At 40.8% G+C, this 19150-nt stretch overlaps 1 protein-coding gene across 7 annotated transcripts in view; it reads right to left on the reverse strand.

Annotated features, from left to right (window-relative positions):
• Positions 1–19150, reverse strand: part of LOC124158987 (disco-interacting protein 2) — a 470427-nt gene that overhangs the window by 256395 nt on the left and 194882 nt on the right. The gene's annotated exons all lie outside the window — the stretch shown is intronic.

Below are 19150 nucleotides of genomic sequence, written 5' to 3' on the forward strand. Positions count from 1 at the left end.
GTTATGGTAATTTCGAGCAAGAATCGCGTTTTAAACAATATTTTTGGAGATGCATCCACATTAAAAAATTTCATCGTAGGCGCCAAAAACTAAGTCCAAAGATCATCTTGGTAAAGGGGCCGAAAAAAATGTTCCACAATCATGAGTTCAATCGTTTTCTAAGTTCATGAATCGCGTTTTAAACAATATTTTTGGAGATGCATCCACATTAAAAAATTTCATCGTAGGCGCCAAAAACTAAGTCCAAAGATCATCTTGGTAAAGGGGCCGAAAAAAATGTTCCACAATCATGAGTTCAATCGTTTTCTAAGTTCATGAATCGCGTTTTAAACAATATTTTTGGAGATGCATCCACAAATCCACAAATGTTCAAAAAACGAAATCAAAATGAACGCGATATCCCAACTGAACGCCCCGAGGAAACTAATATTTAATCTAATATTTCGAACGGTTTGAAAGAACTGATATTTTAAATATCAGTTCAAATATTAGTTATGTCGAACGGTTCGAATGAACTGATATTTTCAATATCAGTTCAAATATTAGTTAGAACGAACGGTTCGAATGAACTGATATTTTAAATATCAGTTCAAATATTAGTTAGAACGAACTGTTCAGTGGCGAACTGTTCGTTTTCGTCGACGGAGGGGAATAGTAGAGAAAGAAGGGGAGGGGCTCGGTCGTCTACGACGCACTTCGGCGGCCTTGGATGGCCTCCGTCGTAACCGCCATCTGTTGTACCCACAACGCACTTGCTCGAGTAGGCTGCAGTTCAAAATGCCTCTTGATGATCATACCTACTGTACCGAGTATGCCGCAATTGTGCAGTGCCGACATGAACAGTGAACAGGGTGTTTTAGAGAACGGTTCATTTTTGAACCGGTTCATTTCAGTGAACAGTTCGTTTTGGCAGTTCGGTTCTTTTTGACCCATCTCTACAAGTGACGCAGAAGAAAAATATCATTCTATACTTCGTCTCGCTCACCTAGTGCTTACACCTGGGTAGGTGAGGAAAAGGCTCACCACACAATAAACTAAATGAGCGTTTATTCCTTACGTTGTGGCTGAATGGCTAGTTCCTTTTCGCGAACCGCAATACGCCGCGAAGTTTATTTAAAATAAGGGGTTTTCAAGGATTAGAACTTCCAAGATTTGAACGCCAGACCCATCGTTCAGCAGCTAAACGCTCAAACCAATAGGCCATCACGTTTTACGATTGTCTTGTCTTGAAATACACAGTTCATGTTCTCAGTGTATACCAGTCAAATTATAAATACAATGATTTTTTTATAAGCTCCTTGCGGTCGATCCCGAAACACACTCCGCACCATATGACTCAATCTCTGCTCTCTATCGAAACACCGCAAATGTGACTGTACACAATTACGGTCATGCGGGTATATGTTTTATGAAAAAATTAAAACTAATCGGACCTTTCCACGCGAAATTCAATCACTCAGCCGAAAAACGTTTCGGTAACTAGTTCCATTATCACGGCTAGGTACCAAGATCGAGATGCTGTCCCAAGCTGCAGCAACCTCGGTCGGTTGGGTGATTAAATCTCTTGCGGATAATTAACATTGGTCCTGATTTCAATGTGGATATGACAAATTGTCAATAAGCTGAGCAGATAGCTTTAACCAAAATATGCTTCTTTCCATAACAGAAATTTCTTCAGGGCCACCAAAACACTTAATGACTCGCCTTAACACAGAGTGCAAACAAAATTGAAGGAAAGTCAAAATGAATTCTTTTTCCACTTACTAAGTGGTGTAGTTGCAATGGTACCTCCGTCCATGAGGGTATCAGGGAAAGATGCACGCACGCAACGAATTGCTCTTTCCGTATTTTCCGTAGTTCCCAGCCATCGGCTGTCTACTACTTATTTCATTTTTTATGGTTTCAAACTAAGGTACAGTGATGGCATATCTGGTATTTATATTAAGGGGAAGGGATTTGGGATGGTAGGAATGCGGTTTCGGGAACTTTATGTTTGGTTTTCACACGCAGGTTGTAATCCCAGATGCGAGAGAAGAGTTCATTAGCGGTGAGACGCAGTGACTTGGCGAATTTATGAAGTGAGCTTTTTAAACAGTGCAGTAGGGAAGTGATTTTGAGATCGTTTCAAAGATTTTTACTTCTGATGTAACACAAAGCGCCGACTATCCAGCGAACTACTACGATTTCTGTGGTTCATGATGTGAATTGATGCTTAATGAAGCCAAACAGATGAAGCATACCAGAGAAGGGGTTTCACGGTGCTGGAGTAAAGTAACAATTTCGTTTTTAGGAAAATCGGAGAAGATGCGGAAAGGGAGTGATCTTTTTATTTACTCGGTTGAGAGCATAGTTAAAAGTAGCGCGAAGGGGTAACGCTCGGCTTGCCTCGTGGAACGGACGCCGTAGGGTTGTCAGCCGCGGCGTGGCCGCGACGGAGGAAGAGATGAGGTGGGTGGGGAGGCTGGCGATGAATTTCGGGTACAAGAGGGCGGTGCTTTAGCACCAGGGTGTTCCGCCGCGTGTGACACGAGGAGCGTTTCCGCTGGGAAGCACCGTCTCCTCCAAAATAAGGGAAGAGAGATTTGGAAGAGATCCGAAAGATTAACAACGAGGATGGATATATTAATGGTCTGCATCCCCATTGCGGACTCCGATGGATGCCTAACATGAAGACTTGGATAGAAATTATCATCATTTCACTGGTCAACAATTCTAAGATAGGTTTGACGCAGCTATCCAATTAATTCTTCTATCAAATGACCTTTTCATACCTACATATTTCTTCTCTTTCACATCCGCTTTACCTGTTCCATATATTTCATTCGAGGTCTTTCTTTTCCGTTCTTGCCATCAACTAGTTCCTCGACCATTGTCTTCATCAGGGCATCATGTCTTCAGATATGGTCTATAAGGTTGTAAGGACTTCCTTTCAAGGATTTCATGAAGCTTCTCTTCTTTCACTCTCTTCTTAGGACCCACTCATTACCACTCGGTCGATCCATTTGATCCTCATCATCATGGGTACCTCATCCTATGAAGCATTTTAAAAACAATTTTTCATAATTTCTTATTTTAAAGAACGAAAATTATGTAAATACTGAGAGAAAAATGGACATAAGATCAAACAAACATGATTTTTAATGAAATTATTAATAGGTAACAAGATGAAATAATAAAAATCTATGACAAATCAAAAATCTCTAAGACCTCCAGTAGACACAAATGGAAGAAAAGGTTCATTTTATGGTCTTCATTTCCTAGCAAACCTAATCTAAACCAAATACTCCACTACCAAATCGGTCATACATACTTCATTTCCAATTTTCAAGACTCCATTAGGATGGGAAAATTAACCAGCAGGATAAAATAAAACATACAGCCACTCTGGCGCTTATGCAGACATATATTCTTCGAGCGCCTCACTGAAATTCTGCTGCGGGTAACATGCGACAATCGCCAATATACGGGCAAACGGAAGGGGGGATTGGTAACCGTCTGAATGAGCAAATTTCCTCGATGAATGACGCACGAACCGGGGTATCAATGACGGTGGCGGAATCCGCAAACATTCGCGGCAAATACGGGAAACGAGCCTGAGAGCACGTGAATTATGAAGCGCTGTTTAACCCTAGGCGATCGGCTGGGTAAACGGCGAGGTGAACAGCACAGATTTCCCACTCGAGACTCATGAATGAGAGGCGATCCTGGGAGAGGAAAGCGACAAGGCCGAAAAGATTGCGCGTTTTCACACGCAGCGCAAAAATGCCTCGTTACCAGCATCAATATGATAGCGGTTCTTTACTTTGATCATCTACATGCGCACGTGCACCACTCAAAGCCTTCTCCAGGGCATTGCACTGAAAGGGAGTTTTTTGCGCCAAAAAGCACTATCATGCGCTATCATTGTCACAGAGGCCTTTTCTGGGCTTGATACGTCTACCCCAGCACTAGAAGAACGTTCCTTATTCACATTTTATTTATTTATTTAATCGCTCACATTAAGAATTTCCGACACTTTACGCAGAAATAAAATTAATGAAGAAATTTAATACAAACAAATAAAAGCACACTTCATCACAGTTAAATTCGCGCTTCAAAGAAATTTCGACAAAAACCCTGCCACAGGAGGAGATATGGACCGGAGAAAGTAGTTGAGTCGAAACGGCTTAGAGATTAGAATATTATTGCTAAGTGAATTCATTACCACATGCCAGTTTTATTTTGATTTTGCCTTAACTCGTAGATATGCCTCCATTAACAAGCAATGACTACAATATAAGCGAAGTTCACAACATTAATTGCTCGAGTTATGCTTTTCGATTACTCACACTGTTAATCGTAGAAGGAAAGTAAGACATGAGGACTATTCAAGCGTAAAAGAGAAGTGAGGGCAGAAATAGATTTAAAAAGATGCGACGGCGAACGACGCCAAAATTAAACGGGGGTTTCTCCCGGCTACAACACTGCGAGACGCGTAAGAAAAGAATTTAAGGCTCGTGCGCAAACACGATTGAAGGACGAGGTTGAGGGAAGCATAACTGAAGTAAGTACGACGGTGGGCAAAGCACGCACGGCTAATGCGGCCTTACCAGGAGATAACACACGGGAACTACGAGCGGCAGGAGTACAGAGTAACACTTCCCATTTCAACAATCGAATACACTACACGAAGAATACAAGGAAGTCGATAGCTATGTAAATATGCTCTGGCGATAAAGTAAAAAATTGAAACTTAAGTAATGTTTCCAGTTTCGATATATTTTGGCCCGCGTACAAGTCCTGTTATGGTTATATTTTATGATAATAACAGTACAAGTACTGTTATTATCATAAAATAGTCACAATTACTATTATTCAAATCAAAACGTTGTCGTCATAAAGTAAGTTTTATAAAGTAACGTAAAACGGTTAGCGTTTTAATATCATATCACATCGCTCGTTCTTCCACCAATAAGTGACATCTACCTTCTCCAAACCTGCAATATTTTGAGGGCAATACTTATCCAAAAGCATGTAAGAAAAGCGATGGTTACAAAAATACGGCAAAACACAGAAAAACATTTGGTCAATTCTATCAGATATGTGGGAACGACACTTGGAATGGACCCATTGCTAACCAAATCCTTAATAATCTCCGGAATGGAGTGACAAATTCGTGTCCGAGATAATGTCACATTCCAGTTAGGCCTTCCGGATCCCTCTGGGCGCCGCGCCCATCAGGATGACCTCAACGCCTTCGCGCAAACGGAAATTCCTTGAACCTCCGGTTTTGATGAGCTTCTGCCACGTCGAAAACACTTCTCTTTAGGAAGGCCGACACGACTTCCTCCATGAACACTCTCGGAAGATTTCTCGGGAAGACTCCGCGTCCATTTAATCAGATGACGATTGACTTACGCCTTTGAAATCAGGCGCCATCTTTTACTAGTGCGACAAGAACTTCACGTACCCAAAAATGATCAGTCGAGTCTGTCACGCTACCTACTCGAAAATTAACAAAATAAGTACCTACCGTTCACTTTTCAACAATAAGTAAAACGGTTAGAGGTGTATATAATAAAAACTACGATACCTCTACTACTTCAGGTAAGATAGGTTTAACAAAGATTTTTTGAGCGAATGATAACAGATACCTCAGAGAACATCAGCATAGAACCATCTGATATTTCCAGGTCCAATGGATTAGAGAAATACGCAAAATATCGCCGAACGGATGGGCATGGGAATACGTCTTTACCCCGAACTGAAGGACTTCAATAAATGCTAGGTCGAACCATGACCACCTAGATACCTGAGTATCTAGGTGGTCATGGGTCGAACTCAGCCAATCAAATCTCTTCCATCGTGCATCTCGACTTTGTCGTATTCTAGAGCAGAATACCGGCTGGTGCCGTAATACCTCCCGCCCCAAGCCTATTTAGGCAGCTTGCGGGGTAGTAAGTTGATGTACAGGGGCGGCAAAAAATTTCATAGCTCAATGGCGTCCGGAAACGACCAGCTAAGGATCATTTGAATTTCCGCGGAATAAATGGTACGTAGTTCGAAAATTCCCGGTTGTATGAGAACATAAAGAGGACGAAATGTTGGATGCCGGGCGTCTTCAAGTAGTTCCTGAAATGTCCGCATTCATACGCAAAATGAGCTCTGCGTTATTTTTTCCCGCCGCAGGACAACTCATAACCATATCTCCTAGGAATGTGCGAGTACTCGAAAATTCGAGTCGAATCGAGTATTTGGTACTCAACTCGAGTGATTCGAGTAGCATTACAAATGTCGAGTCGAGTCGAGTAGTTTCGGTTAGGCCAGTAATTTTAGAAATCTGCCTACAGGAAGCAATATCATGAAACATTATTATAATGATGCAACTGCTTTTACTCAGGGCTGTTTCTGGTAGTTTGGATACATATATATCAATTAAATTGACCACATATTACAAGAGGTTAATTCATTTCAATAGGGCTTATGGAACTTTTGAAAACACGTGAATTTTCATTCATCTCCTAATACGGACACAATATGGTGGTTTCCTATTATTTTTTTATTGCCTAAATCGAAAGATTATTACTCCTGGAGTACGCATTTACATTCACGCTTTTAGATTTTTAAATTACGATATCTATTTTGTGCGATAAAATGAAAAGTGAAAATTTTAAAGCGCGCGAAAACGCGACGGCTTAATATGAATGCAGGGAAAAGCCCGTATTACGTCATTATAGTTCCGGCTGCCGCCGTGTGAGGCCACCTTGGTGCGAGGCATTCAGCGCCGCTACGATGTGGACTGCTGCAGGTTACTCTGCAGGTAGCAGATTAACCTGCTAGCACGTAGCACTTGGCTTAAATAAGGATTATTAATACCCTATCAAACGAAGGAAACTTTCCGACCATAGGCAATTTTAATAGGTGAATATTAAGAGATGTTTCCCTGAGCTCTGTGCCTCATGCATGCATTAGTAATCTCAGACGAAGTAAAACTCCTGACTACTCGTATAGCACCTAGGTCCCTGTGACGTCACGTGGAGCGGCATCGCATGGGCGCCAATCTGGCCTTTTTCAAATGAGGTTAGAATTGACCATTGGCATTCGTCTAAACTGGGATTACTAAAACCAAATTATTTGTATATTATGAATACACTAATGGTGGGTAACGAATCGCAATCAATGCTTTTCGTTTTCTCTGATGCCCTATTACCTATCTACCCTATTACCATCAACTTTCCTCATTATATTTTCCATTTTACATCAAGCTAGGCATGCAGGAAAGAAAATTCAAAAGGGATTTAAAAATGTGAATAAGTTTTGGCATACATATTATCATATATAGCCAGATCCAGACATTACCAAACTCGACTCGACTCGATACTCGCGAGTAGTTTTCAACTCGACTCGATACTCGACTCAATATCAAAAAGCACTACTCGCACATCCCTAATATCTCCTGACATGATTTCTTTCTAAACGCGCAACCACTCACTCCTCATAGCATACATGTCTACAGTCACCCTACCGTTTCACGCACACTAAAAAAACCTCATACAACAGGCTCCATATAAAAATACTGATAACCTAATGTTCACGATTTCACGCAACGCTTAATGAAGAATTGCTTCGTTTTCACGGCACTAGACGATAGCAGAATGAAATATAACGACGCAGCAAGAAAAAATTGTAACAAATATAGAGAAATTTCCTTTAACCGTGGGGGTTTGAAAATAGGTATCCTATATAATGCAGCCTTCTCGTGAGCATTCTGATTTTATCTTTATATTAATCGTGAAGATGCGATAACAAAACTAGGCTAGGCGATGGCTAGGTTTTCCCAAAAATCCGACAGAACTTTAGACCCACAAAGTTCTAAAGCACGGAACCGACGAAGGAAAAATGTATTCAAATGAATTATTAGCGGCCTATGATCTATGAATCGTATCATTCCCCTTTTGGTGTACCATCTACTCATCAAACGAAAAAAAAATTTACGCAAACATTGATTCAATGATATAAAGCCAAGTTTGAAGTTTCAAAACAAATAGGATATGAGTAGCTAAAATAATGCGATAATAATAGCGTTAAATATAAAGAATTCCCACAGAATTATTAGTTGAAGGAATCAAATCGCACTTCATTCCAAAAATATTAAAGCAAGCACTCAAAAAAAGACTCGAAACCAAGGCATACAGATCAAAAGGGGACGAAGAATCGTAAATAGAATAAATTGAAAAAAAAATAACCGTCACACAAAGAATATCCACTACATTAACTTAATTTTAGGAGTAAAATATTTCATTTCCTTTCACCCATATCTCTCTTACCTCAGAAATCGTGCAACGGAAAATTTGTAGACTCAAAACGTATTTCGATCACAGATAAGAAAAGCGCTCTTGTTCGCGAGCACGAACCAATAATTCCCCAGATAAAAAATAAATGAAGAGATTCTTGTCGTTGAAACTTCGCGTGTCTCCTAGCTTTCTGGCTCCGCACGTTGAACAGAACGCCACCGCAGGACGTGACGGCAGAAGACGGAAGTGCAAAAAAAAATTGCGGCGACATCCAGAGGGCGCGAAAGCGGAAAAACGGCGGGAAAGGGGTTGTACCCAGGGGAAGTCAGAGGAGGGTTGAGATAGCTGAAGTAATTGCTGGTTTCTGATAGCCTATATAACTATGTCATCTGACATTTAAGGACAGATTTGACAGGTCCTAAGGATGACATTCTTGACAATAACCTAGCAACGTTGGAATTCAGCGAAAAATGTAACACTTATTATTTTACACTGTCACTGAAAAAACGATCCGACCTACTATTGGTACGTGACGTCACCAACATGTATTTCAAAATTATTATTCAATATTTTTAATTTAGTCTTATTTTTTTCGGAGACCTCATGACCTTATTTTTGTCACATCATATTCACAAAATTATACGTGCGTTTATACTTGAATCGCGCAGCAATTGGAAATCAGATAAAACAAACCACGTGATAAAATAGCAATATCTCTTTAACTATAAGGTTGATTGAAATATTTTCCTTCCATGAGGGAAAGCGCAAAATGAAGATCCACAAAAATATACGTATTGAGAAGCAGATCTTTCTGTTTCTCTCTCTCGCGTTATACGGTCGCAAATGGCAAGATCCAGAAACATTCCAGTTTTCTTCTCCAGTGTTCACCGCGCCCTCAGGAAGGAAACGGGAACTTTTTCGAAACGCTGTCATTACCGACCAAACAATGCGGGAGAAAACCCAAAGTATCGCTGTTGCGTATTATTTCTCATAGTTTTCGTTCTTCAGTTATTATCGTCTGCTGTAGGCTTCCCCGTGTTCCCGAGGAGGGCGCTAATAGTCTCCTGGCGTTTTCCTTTGCGGAGAAGCAATGCAGTTCAGTCGTGCAGTTCAGTTGCAGTCTACGAGCAGTTGACGAATAAGTGGCCCGAGAGGCAGTCTCGCCTTTCTCCCTCCCCAGCGTAGCTGAGTGTTCCGCCGGACTGCATGCTGCTAGCCTACTCCTGCATGCTGCCCGCTTATGCCTGCACGTTGCTGTTCGCATATCTCCTGCATGTTGCTCGCCCTCTCCTGCATGCTGCTCGCCGGATCAACGCATTCTCACCGCTGCTCCGACTCTCCGTGACCTGTATTTCCAGGCTTCTCTATTATGTATTTTTTTGTGTTAATTGTTCATTATTTGTTTAATTGCTTAACCGAATTAAATGTGGGAATTGTCTCTCTTCCGCTTTATACAGTCCACTTGATTATTCGTTTACCCCACAATCGCCTTTTACCACCTAGTCCCTGCAATCATATATAGTACTAGTAGGTTTGGGGTAACGGGTGCTTCGACGGCTTAGGGCACCACGCCTAATCTAATTCCATCATAATACCCCCAATTTAACATAGAAGAAGTTAAAGGTAAAGAATTAAAATAAACATGCAACATATTAAATTAAATTCAAAAGGCCAGTTTTTCCTTAGGAAAATTGTGGCACCGCTTAGGCCAGGAGTCTTCAACCTTTTTTATAGCAAGGGCCAAAAATCGGTTTCACATCGTACGGAGGGCCACAATTCTCCACGTCACTTCACCAACGCATCAATAAAATTAAAAAAAAACTATAATTTCTACGTGCAATTATCTTTATCGGTTAAAAAGTTCAATCAATCAATGCGATTTTGGACATTTTTTATTTTTGACGAGTGTGTCGATATTTGACTTTATTATTGCAGTTGAAAACGTTTTCTTTAGTATCTAGGGGGCGCAAGCAATTAGCCGGCGGGCCGCATGCGATTTCCATGGCCTTGGCGAAGAGAATCATCGCCTGCAATCTTATAGTCTTCACAAGTCTACGTGATTTCAAAACACCTCTCCAGCCACCTTACAGGAGGAAGAAGAAGGGGTTTCAGAGCGACCAACGTAACGATCGCCAGGAGGGGTGCGATGGAGCAAGACCTGAACGGAAAGAATACAGGCTGGCGACGGGTCCAACAGCCAAGTAGGAAGCCATACGCCCGGCAAACACGAGCGCCCGCATTGTCCCCCATTCGTGGATTATTAAAAGAGTCCCCCGCGTTTTCTGCACCGAGACACGACACCCCCGTTATAGCCAAAGGGAGGGAAGAGGGCTCGGGTGGGGCGGCAAGAAAAGAATCCCCGAAGCCCCCGTCAAGTGCTGCCCCCTTGCATCCCCCCTCGTTTCCGCACTCCTCCGCCATTCACGAAGCATCATCCGCGGACGAAATAAATCGAGAAAGAGTTTAGCCAAAGGGGTTGGGGGAGGGGCGCATGTTTAATGCATTGGTGAGCAAACACGATCACGCCGAGTGGGGAAAAAATAATGAATCTGCGCGGCCAGCACCGACTGAAAATTTGCACTTCGAACGAGTAGGGCCCGGAGGGTTTTAAGGAACCGTGAAAAATTGCCCACGACGACATCTGGGAACCTCCACTAAGTTTTCGGCATAAACCACCCTTTCTATCTGTCAAACCTAAGAACATGACCTCTCAAGAAAACGCGAAAGGCCTCGACGTGTAGCGAACAACTAAAACCTAGTTTTCGCACACTATACTCGTCGGCGAGAAAAATGGAGTCGTTCAATTGTAACCGGAATCACTATTCATCAAATCTATTTGAAGATGAAAACAAAAGGTAAGTTGATGCGAAAAATATCTTTTAAATTCAGACATTCTTCTGTAAGTTAAAAGTAAGACAAAACGAAAGTTGCCGCCCACTTAGGTGACGACATTGGAGATCTGGCTTATTCACTCGTTGATGGAAAGCCTTTCATCACGGGAAGAAATCGCTCATTGAATTGTAAAGAACAATGAAGCACGAGAGGCCAATTCATAGGTCCAAGGAGTAGCTGTGACTTAATCCCCATGAGCTCGTGTCAACATCGAACGGTGGCGAACGGTGACTGTTATAGCCTGGAGAAGAAGGCAAAAGATAGAAAAACGGGAAAATAAGGGTTTCTGTATTTTTCAAATACGATCGACGACGTTAACAAAAAAAACAATGAGACCGAGCTCACTATCCAACCACATCTTCAATCACTAAACAGTGATACTCATAGATCCTTACAAGCATGTACCATGAAACTTAGCGAGAAATGCAATATTTCTTCTAGATTATGACACAGAATTTTCCATACATAACCAAACCGTACATACCTATACATAATTTACTATTGTTTGGCCACTTCGATGAAAAAAGCTCCGTCATCTGTTAATCAAGCAGAAAAACAAATAAGGAGCGACGCAGGACAATAATCCCTTGAACGATTTCAATGACGTTTGAATTGGAAAATATGCTGCTATTAAGTCATCGGAGAGGCTACAGACAGTGCCACATAATCTAAAAAGTAAATCATTCGTTTGCTGCACGATATATCGAAAATTATTAATATTTTTTTAATAAGGCATAGCACAAATTTCCACTAAATTTATCATAGCAAGACGCGCTTCGTTGTGAACTACAACACTGCGAAGTGCAGAATATTCTCAGAGACATTATCTCCAGCCATTTCCCTTCCTTTCGGAAGATCGCTCTAGGGCGAAGTTTGACGTCAATTAAGTCCCGACCCTATCCTCACCCTAAAAATACAAAGGAAAATCTTATTATATGTTGCAATGAGACCTTGCAGATTCTTTCACTTTTAATTAGCGCATCTCATGTTTTTCTGTATGCTTTAACAAGTGAAAACAGTTAATGGAACCATGGAACGAAACGCGTCGTGAGCTAATAAATTAGGTGGAAAATAGTGTCAATTATTAACTGAACTATTCTCCAAAAATAGGTTAGTTAAAGGCATACCGTAAGGCATTAATCTTCAAATTCATTGAAAACAACGAATGGTAGACTAATTAAAATTCATGAATACACGCCTAAAGCCGCACGAAAAAAATTGAAAAAGATTCAGGTTATAAAAGGCAAGCGAAGAATAAGTTTTTCAACCCTTTCAGATCAAGGTGACCATCATCAAGGTGGCACCACTGACGGGTTGATTTGGGGCCGCTGAGAAAGCAATTGAACCAGAATGCAACATCAATCATTTCCTCTTCAAGCGGAGCGTTGTACGGATTTGGAGAGGAGTCAGAGCTCATTCAGAGATTTCAAAATGGTACTTGAGGAAGTTTTATAAATGTCCCCGAAGACGTGTCACATCCGGCGAAGGGGAAATCCCCAAGCTGAGCGAGCAGCGAGAAAAAGAAACGCGTGAAAAGGTGGCGGGGGCCAAAATTGTCGTGAGCGGTACACACGAAGCGCCCCAACCAGTCTCCTAACATATCTCTCGCAGAAGTACATATGGATTCAATGAACTTAAGGAAGCATAGCTCTACCACCACGAGACAGGCAAAAATCACACAAAAACAATCGTTCTATAGAAAATTCACATGGGCAAGCATTCATCAAAAATATTTCTGGAGGGAGTTGAAGGCATTAAAACTTTGCTGTTTCCGTATGATTTATTGTTTCCGACCACGGTTTCGTTTCAAGGTGAAGGTTAACCTTGAAAAGGCTACTTTGAAACGAAAACATGGTCGGAAAGAAGACAACACCATGTGGTAATAGCAAAGATTTAAATCCTTTAACTCCAAGGATAAAGGATTTCCACCTATTCACGCCTGCTACTATTATGAGCATGTATAAATATTTTCGTTTCCATCCAAAGAATATTATCAATTGCTAATAGAAATAGTCTCACTTACATGTACTTGCCGACTGTCTGCATGACTGTGACTCAATACTCCCGCTAAATAATTTCTTACCCAATGACTCGACATCACAGGAGACAATGAAAGGGATACTCACCTGAAAGGAAGAAATAAGGTTACATTAGAAAAGTATTCTCTCGACATTTATAAGAATCAAAAAATAAAAACAATGTTAACAGAAGTGAATCAAAAGACATGAAACTTCTTCATAAAAAGAAATCACAAGGAAAGATTCCAAATAACAATATGCCTATTAATAAATGTAATATGTATTACTAAAAGACCTAAGTAAGCATTGAAGAGTACCGTGATATTTGCAACATCAGGTATCATTTAATTCCCATTCACAAGGAATACGAATGACTAAAGCCTTGCAAAGACGAAGATGGCATGTGTTTTTTTCAGAACTCAACTTAAAACGCATTCCTACACATGCTAAAAATTATATATAAGCCATGAGCTTGCGTGACCTCATCATGGGGGTGCTCTTCTACACACATACCAAACATTCACTTCCATATTAACAGACAGCGAAGGCCAAGAAAGCAGAAACACGATGATGAAGGGAAAAAAACGGGAATATAAATCGCAAACCGAAGACCTAAGCTCTCGAAACATGCATAACATAAACGAGGTCATTTACGTTTTATACTGACGATAAAAACAGACGTTTCACTCAGGTCTCTGAAAAGGAAGACCTCCACATTTCATCGACTATCATGAAATAGGACGCCACTGCTTCACGGAAATTCACAATGCACTGGAAAAACAACCTCGCAGAAAGAACGCGAGAAAAATTCCTCCGAATCGACCTTCAACGGAAGGTGTATAAAACTACGTAGCCGTTTCACTATCTTCAGGGTGGAGCACTAATCGCGAGCTATTTTTTCACGCCAAAATGAAGTCAACATCAGCTCTCCATCGATAATCCAAATAACCAATTACAAACGGTGAGTCGGCACCTTCAGCACGCACTCTCAAGATCTGCGACAGACGACTAAAGGATGTGAAAGACGTCAGACGAAAAAGGTGCAATGAAATAAATAGATTTACTGCCAAAACTGGCTAGATTCAAGAATGTATTCAATAGCCAAAACTAGGAAAACCTCAACCTCAACCTCAAAATCGGGTTTTTTTCATCAAAAAATACATCATTCTGATCAACACCGAAGAATTTCCATTTGATAATTAAACGTCAACCTTAACAAAAGATTGCTTTTCCGTAGACTGAGGCAATACTGAAACTAAGAGTAAATGTGGAAGTTTTTTCACAATATGTTTTGGAAGTGTACAGTTTTTCCCAAGGAACAAAGCGAGGCAGAAGATCGTGATAGAAGGATGTTGACTACACGATGAGTGGGAAGCAAAATGTCCGAGTAAACAGGATAAAGAAATGTAAACTGTGCCCATAAGAAATAAAGAAGTATAATGCTTTGAGTAATGCGTCGTGCAAGTAAGAGAATTAATAAGAATGAGCAAAATTCCACGCAAACCTGCCTTATTTGATTGAATATGCAACTAATAAGAACAATTGGCCATTGTACTACTAATATTCATTGTTGATAATTTAATCGATAAAAGAAGTCGTTTGTACCCATCAAAGAAAATGATTCAGGCTGTAACAAAAGAAGAAAGCATATTATTGCACGGGAATCATCGCCCTGAATTGGCGCCATATTTCCAAAAATATCTTCGAAAGACGAGGAAAACCCCTGCTGCCCTCGATAACTTCCTTCGTGATGCGCCAAAGTAAATCAACACTCGTGCGAGCACCAGGATTTCACGTCAAGCGCAGCAGCACTCGGCAGGAAGGCCAGGAGTTTGAGGGCAAAATGAAATATTCTTCCCCAGAATCCCTGCTGAACAAAGAAATTGAACTCACAAGTCCCCTAGCCTCAACTAACGGGGCTCAAAAACTCCCTTGAAAGGAAGGGTTTAAGAGCCCGGGACATAACAGAACTTGACCTACTTGTCCAGTCCAACCCCAAAGTTGTTGCGTGGGATTGTTGTCGAGAAAGATTACGGACTTCAACTCCTCCATCCCTAAGAGTTAAGCTACTCGACGAAGAACAGAAATAGTGAAAGAGGATTAAGGTGCTCCGACTATCGTAGCCAAAATGCACCGTCATCACTAAGTAGCTCTTAGACAATCAGAAAACCATTCTAGGCAGCACCCTAAGCTCCCAGGGCACCATGCTTCCAAAGCTGAAAAAACAAAAATAATTCCAAGAAACCTTCCCGTCGTTGATCTGCCCCTTATCGATGAAAGGCCCACGTTAAAAAAATTGTGGTTTCACCGAAGACTCATTTGAAGGGAGCAAATTAATGCACAGACATGAATAAAGATTACGCTAAATGGAATGAAAATTTAACGCTGAAACATTACAGAAACATTTAGTCAATTTCCAAAATAATCTTATTAAACCGAATCTCATACATGTATTTAAAATGGAATGGGAATCGCTCCGATAAAATTATTCGACTTAATTTAATGTAATGATCGCAGAGTCGGAATCGCATTTTGATTGCATTTTTAAAAACTATTCTAAAATCTCCCTATTTAATTTTAAATTCCAACTAAAAATTGAGATACAGTTCCAATGGTAATAAAAGTGTTAGGATATTGCATTTCATCTGGTTCTACATTATCCTCAATTTTTCAGTTTTATAATAGGAAAGTAGGTTAAAATTGATTAACAAGATTTGAGACGGATAAGACGACAAACAACAAAGCGAGTTTATAAAAACACTGTAATCCAATAAAATGATGCTATCGATACCATACATCGTCTTTGGTTGTCGACGATGCTGGACAAGAACCTTAGGAGATGATTTCGTAAAATTACGCCGTCAAAGAGGTATACAAGAGCTTGAGCACGAGGCAATACAGATGCCTCCACACTGTCTAACTCCCGCGGATCCGCACGCGAGAATGAACTTTATTTTCGGCCACGGAGCCCGACACGGCGCCGGGATGAGAAAAATACGACCAGGGCGGTCTCTCCACGCTGCATGCGCGGGAAATCCCCCGTCACCCCTGGACCAATGGAGAGGACGCAAAGAAAGGAAATTATGAGGGACGTAGGGCGGGAGCAGCTGGAGCGATAAATTCGGGAGGAGACCTCAACGTGCAACGGGAGGGATTTTGGGAGGAAAAGAAGTAAGTAACGGAGGGGGGAAGGGAAATAAAAAAAATAAAGACGAAAATAAGGATTTGGAATCGAGAAATATGGGGTGAGGATGGAAGTGAGGGTGGTGAACATGTAACACGCGTGCTATGATTGCCACGTGAAGCAATTGGCTCGTTCAGCAACATTTTTAAGTCACATCTGATTTATTTTTTGCACTCCATTCAAATGCACTGGTAAACTAACACTTTTTTTTAACGGAGGAGAATACGCATTGGAAGATAAATTACCGGGATCTCATGATACAATGTGTTCACTTTAAAAGGCGCTACCTACCATTTCATTCCGACTTTGAGAATTTTCCTTTTCAAAACACATGTCATTCAACCTGTGGCGTCACGCAGTTAGTCCGGATATTTTGATTCAAGTGAACCAACAAACCGACGTACGAATCCCAATTGCGAAGGAGCACATGGGATTCCTAAATTCGTTGGTCTCCCAAAATCAACATATGGTAATGTACATTTTATTACATATTCTGCCGATTTATATAGGTTTGAATGAGGTATTTAAGAAATATTCTGGCAACCTCCGCCTCTTTCAAGGACTGCCCTTTCATTCTATCAAAAAATCTTATTCTCTTACTATTTCTCCCTCGTTTACCCAACATTCTACCCTCTAATACGGTTTTCAACATCCCCTCCCCGCTAAGTACTCGCTCTATCCATACCTACAAGACTTCATAACTTGAAAAGAACAATGGTCGAAAGTCGGCAAGAAATCCAAAGAAAGACCACGGACAAAATGAGTCGAACAGGTGATAAAGAATGAGAAAGAGAACAAATAGGTATTTATGAAAAGATAATCCCACGAGCGAAATGAATTGAGAGCTCCGTAATAGGCCAATGAAGTCGATCCGACAAGGACCATCATAAAATACTATTTTACCCATGAGAGTACTCTCTTGACACTCTTCCAATCATGAGAAGATTCGATGGAATTACTCCTGATGTCAAAATCTATTTCATGATACTGAACCACATTTACTTTCACTTAGGAAAACTATTGAACTATGGCTAACTGTTGAAACCAAATTAAAATTTATTTCTTCAAATTAGGCATAAAAACCGCAGAGGCCAGCGTGAAAACGGCCGTTGTAACGGTCAATCTTTCATCACGGTCCTTCCAAGAAATGAATTACGAAGTAGAAATGACGGCAACCTTCCTATAAGCCACCGCAGCACCTTTACTGTCAAGTAGGGAGGATTGAAAAGTCCGAACACCTTGGATCTTGAGGTAGAAGGAAATATTCATGGAAGGAAAACGTCACCTTTAAGCTAACATCAAGGCGCCATTCCAACTAAATCGAAGAGAATGCCACGCGTGAATGAACGCGAGATGGCTGTTCTTTAACAATAGAGACATTATAATGCGTGGGGGTAAATTATGGTTGGTCATAAACAAACATCCCACACGTAAAGTGCTAAAGGGAGGCTTGCATAGCATCTGTACTTTAGTTTTTAAGTGCTCTAACTACTAAGGTAATATAAAACGATATCGAGTCGCTTTGCCTTAGATCTTAATGCTAAGATAAACAGGGCACTTGCGCACAGCGACTGATGCAAACTCACGAACAAATAGCTGAATAATAATAAAAGAAAACACCTTGCTACCGCGATTGAACGATTGCCATTCTATAAATCAATCAAATATCTAAAAAGGGCGGATAATTTTTCGTCAATAAGCTCAAAAACCACGATAAATATCTAACACTTCGTAAAAAGAATTGCCTAGCTAAACCATTTTAACATATTAAATTGTAATCTCAGGGAATTAAATAAGGTTAAAAAATGATAATTTTGTACACATTTTCCATAGCCTTTTGTTTGTTTTTGCAATCATGTTTTATTTTAATACGTCGAGCTTCAACTACATCTCGCCTGAATCTTTCGTTTAACTTTTCTAAAAGCTTTACTATGATACATACCTCTGAGTCAATTGACACAACATGCCAAAAGAAAAACCTTCGATTACTGCTCCCAAGTATTTGTATTAGAAGAATTGGATAGAAACCTGATGTAATTCACCAAGAGGATAAAATGGCGTTGGAAAGAATAAAATGTCTTCCTCCGACGGGATTCGGCCCGAGACCTCAGGATGTCAACTCAATGCTCAAACCACCACATCAAACACCATCCCTTACGGTTTCCCAATTTTTTTCAATTACCCATGCACACAGATGTTTATGTAAAAAGGAGTAAAACGATTCACCTTAGAAGAACCATTCATTTTTCATACAGCGAGTAATTGAGGCAGCGAATTGATGAGTGCGAAAAAATTCTAAATCGACAAGAGGTGTTCCCCGCTTGAAGTAGGAACGGAACAGATGGACGGACAACGGCATACGGTGCCGACATCTGACGGCAATGCACCGGGATATATCCCCGCTCATTATATGGTTCCGTAAGGCGCAGCAACTGACGCGACCCGAGGCGAAGTGAGGGAGTCAGCACACAACACTCCAGCACCTCCACTCTTGTGTATGTCAACAAAACGAGGGAGGAGAAGCACATATTCAAAGGCATTCCGTGCCCACGTCTTGTTGCCACGGTGACACGGGATGAAGTCTCGTGTATTGAGCGGAAACACCGAAAAACGTAAAACATGTAAACTGGACAGATATTCCCTCCATGATAAAAACTACGAATGGTAATTTCCACACTTTTTAATTCCAAAACTCAACAACCAACCCAGATTTTATTTATTTATTTATCTCAATGAACCCCGAAAACAGCACAATCAGGGCTTTACATCGGAAGTTTAATCAA

The sequence above is a fragment of the Ischnura elegans genome, chromosome 5 (genome assembly GCF_921293095.1).
Source record: "Ischnura elegans chromosome 5, ioIscEleg1.1, whole genome shotgun sequence".
In the NCBI taxonomy this organism is placed as follows: domain Eukaryota; kingdom Metazoa; phylum Arthropoda; class Insecta; order Odonata; family Coenagrionidae; genus Ischnura; species Ischnura elegans.